Source organism: Thunnus maccoyii, chromosome 18 (genome assembly GCF_910596095.1).
Source record: "Thunnus maccoyii chromosome 18, fThuMac1.1, whole genome shotgun sequence".
Classification (NCBI taxonomy): Eukaryota; Metazoa; Chordata; class Actinopteri; order Scombriformes; family Scombridae; genus Thunnus; species Thunnus maccoyii.
Genome location: NC_056550.1, coordinates 18,860,155 through 18,868,981, shown reverse-complemented (window position 1 = coordinate 18,868,981; position 8,827 = coordinate 18,860,155).

Sequence of the window (8,827 nt, the reverse complement as noted above, 5' to 3'; positions counted from 1 at the left end):
ACATGGGGTGATGGGAAACAAACTGAAATGCAGGCATTAACATTTGGTTGTGCAGTGAAGCAATGCACATGCAAATTGTTTTATGTGCTGCTTCATCTCTCCCCTTTTTCAAGCTATGTCTTTGTCTCTCTCTCTCTTTCTCTCTTTCTAACTCTACTGGCACGGCAGCATGTGAATGATTCCCCTCACCACAGCTAAGTGCAACGGGTAGACGGCAGTCTGTGTGACGGCTGTGGTGTCCTCTCTAAGACAAAGAGAACTTGGCAGGCTGCTGGGCTGCGGCTGGATCAAACAGGCCTTGTTTATTGGACCTCTCTCTCTTTGCTCTGTGCTCATCAGAGGCTGTGTGTGAGACTGCAGTCTGAAGTGTCTGAGAGATCTGCTCACTCCTCGAAGACGGGAACCACTCAGACCACACACAGGGCCGCTTCAACCACCACAAAGGAAGACCAGAGCAGAGGCTGACACACTAATTGTTCATACGCTCTTCAAGTCACTCAGTTTGTATGTGTATTGATTAACAGAAATTCAAGAAATAATTTCTCTCTCTCACTCATTCCCCCCCCCCCCCCCCCCCCTCTCTTGTTACTCAGCTTCCGTCATCAAATCCCTTGCATTTATTTATTTCTGTCCTTATAATCACTCTGAGAGCAATGTCCTGCTCCTGCTCTGTTTCCCCATGGCGCTAGCTCTGGAATGTGTGCCTGTTAAAGGTGATATATATACGCTAACAGCAGAGAGAGAAAGCCTTCATTACTGCTTGATACAGATAGAAGGGAAAAGCCATGGTTGAATACCAGTTCCCAGAGGCATTATTCAACAGCTTTCACTCTGAGCCCATGGATGATATCTCAGATTTGTACAGTTAAGACTGCTGGTGGTAAATCTTATAACAACGTGACAACAGCAGGCAGTGGGTATGCGAGAAAGTGTGTAGGTGCTTTTAAGAGAGGTGCGTGTGATAAGTGAGAGATTATGATCAGCTTGATACATCTGAGTGGAAGATGTGGATGGAAGATCACGTATGGACAGGTTGCTGTCTTATCCTTACATCTACCGTTGGGTTCCCAGAGACTCTTTGGCACTTACAGTACAGAAGATTTACAAAATTATGACTTCAGGCAAGAATAGAAGAGGATGTTAGGGTGTCTTCCCTTTCTGAGCCCCTTTCCTCTAAATGTTATGTGTTTGACTGACAGATAGCTCTTGTTCTCCCACATCCTCCTATCTATGCCCTTGATTCCCACGCTAAGCACCAGCGCTGATGGGAAAAATGCAAAAACACAGGGACAGTCTAAAATTTCAGGATTCTTGTGATGTGTACAAATCTGTCATACAGCTCAAATAAGGAAAATAAGAGGGAGAAATGGAACACTCTAAAAAAAATGTCAATTTTTACATGGAGAGTAAAAAAAAATACTTGAGTTTATTAAAAGGGAAAAATCTGACACATGACTCCCTATTTTTTCCTGATACTGTTTCCATTGTTTTAAGGAAGTACTTTGTGTTGATTTCGGCCAAACAATGAAATTGCAAATGAGCATATGAGCCTTAAAGGGCTGGAAATTGTGTCATGACTGTAAAGCAACACCTTTGTTTCAGCCTTGTCCAGAAAACAGAACAGGCTGATGAATGTAATCAGAAAAAATAAACCCCAAGTGTTTGTGGTAGGGACAACACAGTCAACCCATAAAACTATTTTCAAGAATCTTTCACTGACACGCGTTTCGCCATGCAATGAGCCAGAGGCTTAAATATGCACTGCTTGTGAAATGAACATGTTTTTAGAGTTTCAAGGAGGGTAAAAAAATGAGACTGTTCTGAAGCCAAGTGCTTGTATTTTGGAACAAATAAGTGCATCATATTTACTTTATCCTAGATTTTGCTTACTTTTCCAGAGTATTGGTTTAAAGCTGAAAACTTTTCTCCTTGGTTGAAGAACATGTAAAGGAATTGAGACTCTTCTACCAGAATGCTGTAACATAACTAGAACATTTTAAGAGTGGGGATATCCAAATGATTGATATCGGACTTGTATTGCACTTTTGGAACCACAGTACAAATGTTTGGCTTCAGAAGACCATGATTACACCACATGAGCTGTTTGTAGTAATTTTATGATATTTTTGGACCTCTGCTGACCACATCTATTGTTTGGGAGAGGGCTGCAGTAGATTAAGCAATGTATGTTACAGTGACAAACTTCAGCACTGCTTTGATAAGAAGGTGTCTATCCAACAAGAGAATTGCAATTTGAATGTATCTGTTTCTTTAACCCTCAGTGTTGGCCTATTTTTGCAGCACAGAGAGCAGTTCTCAGGTTGACCTTGTTGCTGTTCATATTATGGAGAAAATGAGGGGGAAGTTCTCACACGAGAAAAGGATTTTCATTCATGCTCAACCAAGGCTACTGAGAACTCTTATCTCTCCCCCATCGATCTCAACCGTGGAGAGCAGCTTTTCCCACATAGTCACCTCATCCAGCAGCATAAACAAATACACACAGCCCTCCATCTGCATGTGGAGCAGCAGAGCTAAGATGGGACACACTGAGAGCTTATTCACTGAAAAAGTCAGAGCTTCTGAAACATAATGGCCTGTCCGTGATATGTGAGTGTCTGGTGAGGAAAGGAGAATTAAGAGAAAGTCTCATCAGGGTAGAAGAGGAGTAGAGAGAGGGGATGTGAAGGGCTGGATGTGACTGAACAGTGGAAAACGTTAGAATGTAGGATGCCAGGTTGAGTCACTTAGGGCCATAAAGCCAACCACTGGCCTGCACAGAGCATGTGTTTCTGTCATCAGGAGGATTGTATGCCCTGGTGCCTGTCACTTTAGGATTTCTTGTTGCTTTGAACAAGTCAGCGTTCAACACATACAGCCCATCAGGACAGAGAGATGAAACAGGTTTTAGGCTTGTTAAAGCAGGGGTATAGACTTGTTTGAGCCACACGTGTGTAGAGAAGACCAAACATCCAAATAACTCAAAATCCAGACTATGTAACAATGGGAACCCCACCTGTTCATAGGTTTCACTCAACTCATTCAATGTCAAACCTCTCCTTTGCAAATATCCCAGTAATTATAATCTAAAACCTAGATTTGGCATTATTTCAACCAGTTTTAACTTCAGGTTATATATTACAGTACCATTTCCCAAATGGAAAACATTATTTGTAATTAGTTACGCTTGTAGAACTACAAACACCAGGTCTGGTATTATTCATCCTGCACATTTACCATCACTCACTAACTTCAGCTATCCAGTCAACCCTCCTTTGTCCAAGACATGACACGATGGAAAATATATTTTGCGAGGGCTGTGCTGAAAAGGAAATCCAGGCATTAGTCACTCGGGCCCCTTCAGTGCTGTCAAATGAGGGACTTTCTGACTTTAAGTAAATGAAAGGATTCTTAAGGACTTGCCACATTTTGCTCTGCTTTGACGTCTTTTTCCTACGGAAGAGGATTAAGGCCACATGAAAAATGTATTTGAGTTCTGAGTTTAAAGTCAGAATTCTGACTTTAAACTCAGAACTCAATTACATTTTTTACATGTGGCCTTAATCCTCCTCCGTACTTTCCTGCGTGTCAGATCTGATCACTATTTAAACAGTGCCCTGCATTGATTCATTAAGCCTTGATTTCAGTAACCACAGGGGTGGCGATGCCTAATTGCGGTTTTCGTGAAATGTGGTTTCTTTTGTAAAGGAATTAAAAGTGATCTGGAAATTCAGTTTGGTGTTTCTCTACAATTTTTTTCATCGTCTTCTGTGTTTGAAAATTATTTCTCACTGCTTTATCCAGATCACTCCTACACACTGTTGCTGGATGCACACTACACATGGAAACATTAATGTTGAGGGTAGAACCAGCAAGCTCTGAGGAATGAGCTCTTAACCAAGGACTCACATTTCAGAAAAACTTCAAACAGTCTGGGACTGGAGGCCAGTTTGCGTAAAACCACAAAAAGAGTAGACCCCATGTGAAGGAGAGAAATTCCCTAATATATGAGGGCGTGGGCTACACACTTCCCTTATTTGCGACCCCCTCACTCTGGTGCCTCAAGTCCCACTGTGATTGCATTGACCCTCTTCCTCCTTCTGCCCCTGAGGCTGCTCTTATTGTAGCGATGTGGGGCTTCAGTGCTTCCTCTTCCCTGTTTGTCCTACAGGAGCTTGGAGAGACTGGGGAATTAGAACAAGCTGTTGAAACAGCACTTCCATGGGAGCGCAGGTCAAGGAGACCCCCAAGATGGCCTTTCTCATATATGTGGGAAATCCACATCCAAAGCCCACTACTAAGAAGAAAGCAGTCTCTGTGCCATATATTCACAAATATTATAAAAAAGACTTAAGCCACCACAGCTCAATGCAGACTAAGGGAGAATTCTAGGTTACTGCACTGACAACAGCAAAGAATTTGATGGTGTTGATTGTGAAATTTTGTGTTGTGTGAGTGACACAATCTGTGTTGTTTACTGTGTATTCAAAATGTTATCGCAGTAGCATGTTGTCTGAGTGCATGTGTGTGTGGGAGTACATGCATGTGCAGTGCAGACAGGAGAAGGAAAATAAATCAGTTGGCATCCACTAGTTTGAAATCACAGAACTAGTCCTAGTAATTATGTCCCATAATGGAGCCAATAGTGTAATTAGGGGTTAGTACAGAGCAGAGTGTGGACCACATCTGGGATCCTCCAGGGACTCCCTGTCTCAACATGTTCACCAGAGTGTGAGAACCTCAGCCCATAAGCACACCTAAACACACAGGGCTGCTCCAAATACAGCACTACATCATGATCTTACATGACAAGTTTTATGTCAAATGATGATTTTGTTTTTTTTTTTTGTTTTTTTTTAAAAAAAGCTTAAATCTGTAATCCTATTTTCTCACATATTTACCAACAAAAATTTCATTGGCACCCCAGATGAACACTTTTATTTTCTCTCAAGTTTGATCATGTCGTGAGGAAGTGGCGGCACTGTGAGAAGCCTCCGAGATATTGGATCTCATGACACACAGTACAATCATCATACTTTGCTTTGCCTAAAGGAATATGAATGAATGAAGCAACAGGTGATTCCAGGCCTGTTTTTTCCCTCAAAGCAGCAGGTGCCTACCTCAGTCCAAACAACACAGCAGGGGCCTTTACTTTCCAGTGAGAACCACAAAGAAGGTCCAAGTATACAGGAAGAGCTGCGCCGCCACCTGAGGTTTCCAACACTCTGAAGTTGATTAAGTTTGGCCATGTCTGCTATAATGTTGATAGATTTGGAAACATAGTTTTTCAAGTCAAAGGTTCCACATACAAATGCCGAAATAAACGAAAACAGCCTAGATCTCTATTTATGTTCTTTCCACCAATCATTCCCATAGTATTTTGTTGTTCCTACAGCAAGTCTGAACAACTGACTGCACCTGCACAAGATCTTGGATTATAAGACAATAGGTCAGCAATTTGGATACGTTTTTGTTCTTTCAAGTTATACACATTAGTGTGGACCAAGTCTTAGTGGTTGATGGCACCCAAAGAGTCCAGGTGCATTTCTCATGAGGACCATCAGTTACATGACTTCTGTTTTTACTGATGGGGCCTGCGGTGACTGTCACCTATCCTGTAATCTAGCCTCTGTCCTATCTGTCACAGCTGTTCTGTTGATGGTCAATGCCACAACCTAAGAAAGTGTGATAGGGGGCATCAGTGCTCCTCACACACCTTGCCCCCACCTCCTTACTCAGCTTTGATGGTTGAGGGTTTGCGGGGCCTGACAGCTGCTCTTAAATTAGAGAGTATGAGAGAACACAACAGGACCCAGGAATGTCTGGATTGTCTGGATTGCCTTTCTCTTCCGCAGAGTCCTGGGAAGATGGCTGCAGCTAAATCAAAGTTTTGTCAGGATGCTGGATAATCCAGTACATCGTATCCGCGCATAATGCATTCCTGGCCTCATATTCTAAACATTCCTTTGGAAATGCCAGCTGGCTTAGAAACATTGGAAGGGGGTGCACATATGCTGGAAATGAATATTGGGAGATTAATAACTGAACAGCAGGGACAGAGGAATTGAACATGTCAGTTATTTGTGACAGGCTGATGGTGTCTGCCCTGGGCCCAATAGTCAAGCCATCCTGAGGTGAGACCTCCTCTCCCATGCATTATCACACTTCCTTCATTAGTTGCTGGGGAGACAGTGACCAGGTCACTGAGGTCAGTGTGGCCAGAGGCATGGTTGTAAAATTACCCAGACAATAAAGTCAGCCTCAATAATGGTGTAGTGGCCATTCAGGAGAGATTAGCACTACATAGCCTTTATGGATCCACCCAGGAACACAAACTCTACCTAAAGCCAAAAGACACCACACAAAACACAGGACAAATTAGGCAGTGAGGGAGGAGCATCAAAGACTTTCCAGACAGCAAAATCTGTGGGCCATGCAGTTGTGAGGGGCTCACATGAGGTGGATGAACATACAGTAGATAGCAAAGCCATGAGAGAGGAAATGGAGGAACAAGAGATTGATAGAGTGGGGGTGAGAGGATGGGCGGGATAGAACAAACGGAGGAAGCAAGATTAAAGGAGTGGGATGAGTAGCGATGACTGGACAGCTGTCCGATCAACAGTAGATGGGGGAAGAGAGGGAATATGGGAAGAAAAATAAGAATGAACTGAGGGGAGAGGATGAAACATTCATGGAAGCTTAGAGACACAAACTTCTAGATAGTGAGAGGGAGGGTGGATCCAGCCGTCATGCTGATTTTCTCCTCCTGCTGCCATAGACCAGCTTGTTATTTTTCTTCAACGTGTTTTAATAAAAGTGGAATTACTGCAAGCCCTCCTCTCTCCTCGACCCCTGGGTGGTGTGGTGTGGAATGTCTGCTGCTGTCAGCCACCCCTTCCACCCCCTCTGCACCATGACCAAGCCTTTCTGCAGAGGACTACTACCTGCTTCAAACATACACTCAACTTATGTGACCCAGATCTGAAGAGCAAAATGATAACAGAGACAGGATAACAGTGAGCTGGACTTAAAATTCCTTCTGTCCATGTTTCATCTCAATATGTGAAAAAAACAAAAGCAATGAAATGAGAATTATCCACATATAAACATGAACTCAGTAGTCTTTCCCACTGTAAGAGAGTAAGGAGGCCCTGTCACAACAGATAATCTATCAGAGCGGTTTCTGCATGAGTGTGCACAGGTGATGTGATTGGAATAGAGCAAACTACAAAGAGTCGTCAACAATCCTTTAAGAGTTTTTCCTTTTCAAAGCAGGATAGTCAGCTCTCAGGCACAGAGCACTTAAAGCATATTGACCCTAAACACTTCCTCCTTGTCCCACCCTGTCTTACCCCATTACTGCTTTCCTTATCACTCAAGTGTGCCTCTAGGCCAACCACAGCTTGAGGGAGGAATGCGGCATGCACCTTTCAAACCTACCATTTCCCAAATTCACCTCTTTTTCTTGATTTGATCTTTGCTTTCATTCCCTAAGTTGACCACAGAGCATCATCAACCACTTTCTAATGAAGTCCAACAGCTGCTGTGACGTGTCTGTGTGCGATAATATCTTTGACTGAATCAAGTTCTGCTCCTGCCTTCCACAACTGATCTACTCTACTCTGATGAACAGGAGGATGGTGGGGGTGATAACCACAAATGTAATCTCACACCGCTTCAGTGGGCTCGGACAAAAGGGCTGGTGCTTCCATGATGGATTTTGCGATCAGAGACTGCTTGGCCGACAAAGCAAGCAGGCCTGTTGATTTTGGCAGGGAGACAGTCACACATTGGACACTGTTGGCAAGATTCATGCCAGACATTCACAAATAGCCACAGTCCATCTACAAAACCAAAATATCATAGACGCGAACAACAAAAACCAGATGGGTCAACCTGGCAAAAAAAATAATAAAAAAGATATGCACATCGCATTACCAAATAGAATGGGTGCTGGAACAAAAAATACCTTGCAGAATTGAAAAAGAGAGAGATCCAAACACCAAATAACTCCCATTTACAAGACTTTTATTTTCTGCTGACTGTTATTTTCTACTGCATGACATTTTGAGCTATTTGGTGTGTGGACCTCTCTTTTTTTCAACTCAACCTGACAAAAACACACCAATAACAAATATATCCATTGCTTGCCTTCTTTTGACCTTGAAAGACTGAGTTTGCTGTGTATGACATCCCACATGGAGGCTTCCTTATTTCAAACTCACCATGTGTACAGGTATGTGCGCATGGTGGTGGGTTTGGGGGGTAGAGAGGCACATGCTAATTATCCCATTCTTGGTTGCTTTAGTAGTAATTATACCTTAGTGGTGCACTAGCATTGTTACTCACTGGCTGTTGTTTTGATTGCGCACTGGTCTGGTTTAGTTTTTTTTTCCTGCTCCTTTCTTAAGGAGAATCGTGGCTCAGGAGGACTCTGCTGGGACACGTAGAGGCACAGGTGGGGCTGTGGGTGCAGCCTCTCTCACCTCAGTGTTTAAGTGTGGGAACCACTCTGCCGCCAGTAGCGCATGAGTAACAAGGACCCTGAGGGAGTGTGGCGTAATCTCCTCTAACGCTCTAGTCTCTTCTCTTTCTCTCATTTCGTGGAACACACACATTCACTCAGAAGACTGAGTACACTCATGCATTTATGTCAATCAGTGTGCATTTGCAAACACCAATCTTCAAATAAAAGCTCACTGTATAAATCACATTGACACAGATGTATTTGTAGTGTAAACATAGTCACAGCCAGGTAAATAATAGCTTGCGTTGGTTTGCTGAAGGAACTTGCATGAAAAATTACACCAAAAATGTTATCATTTGG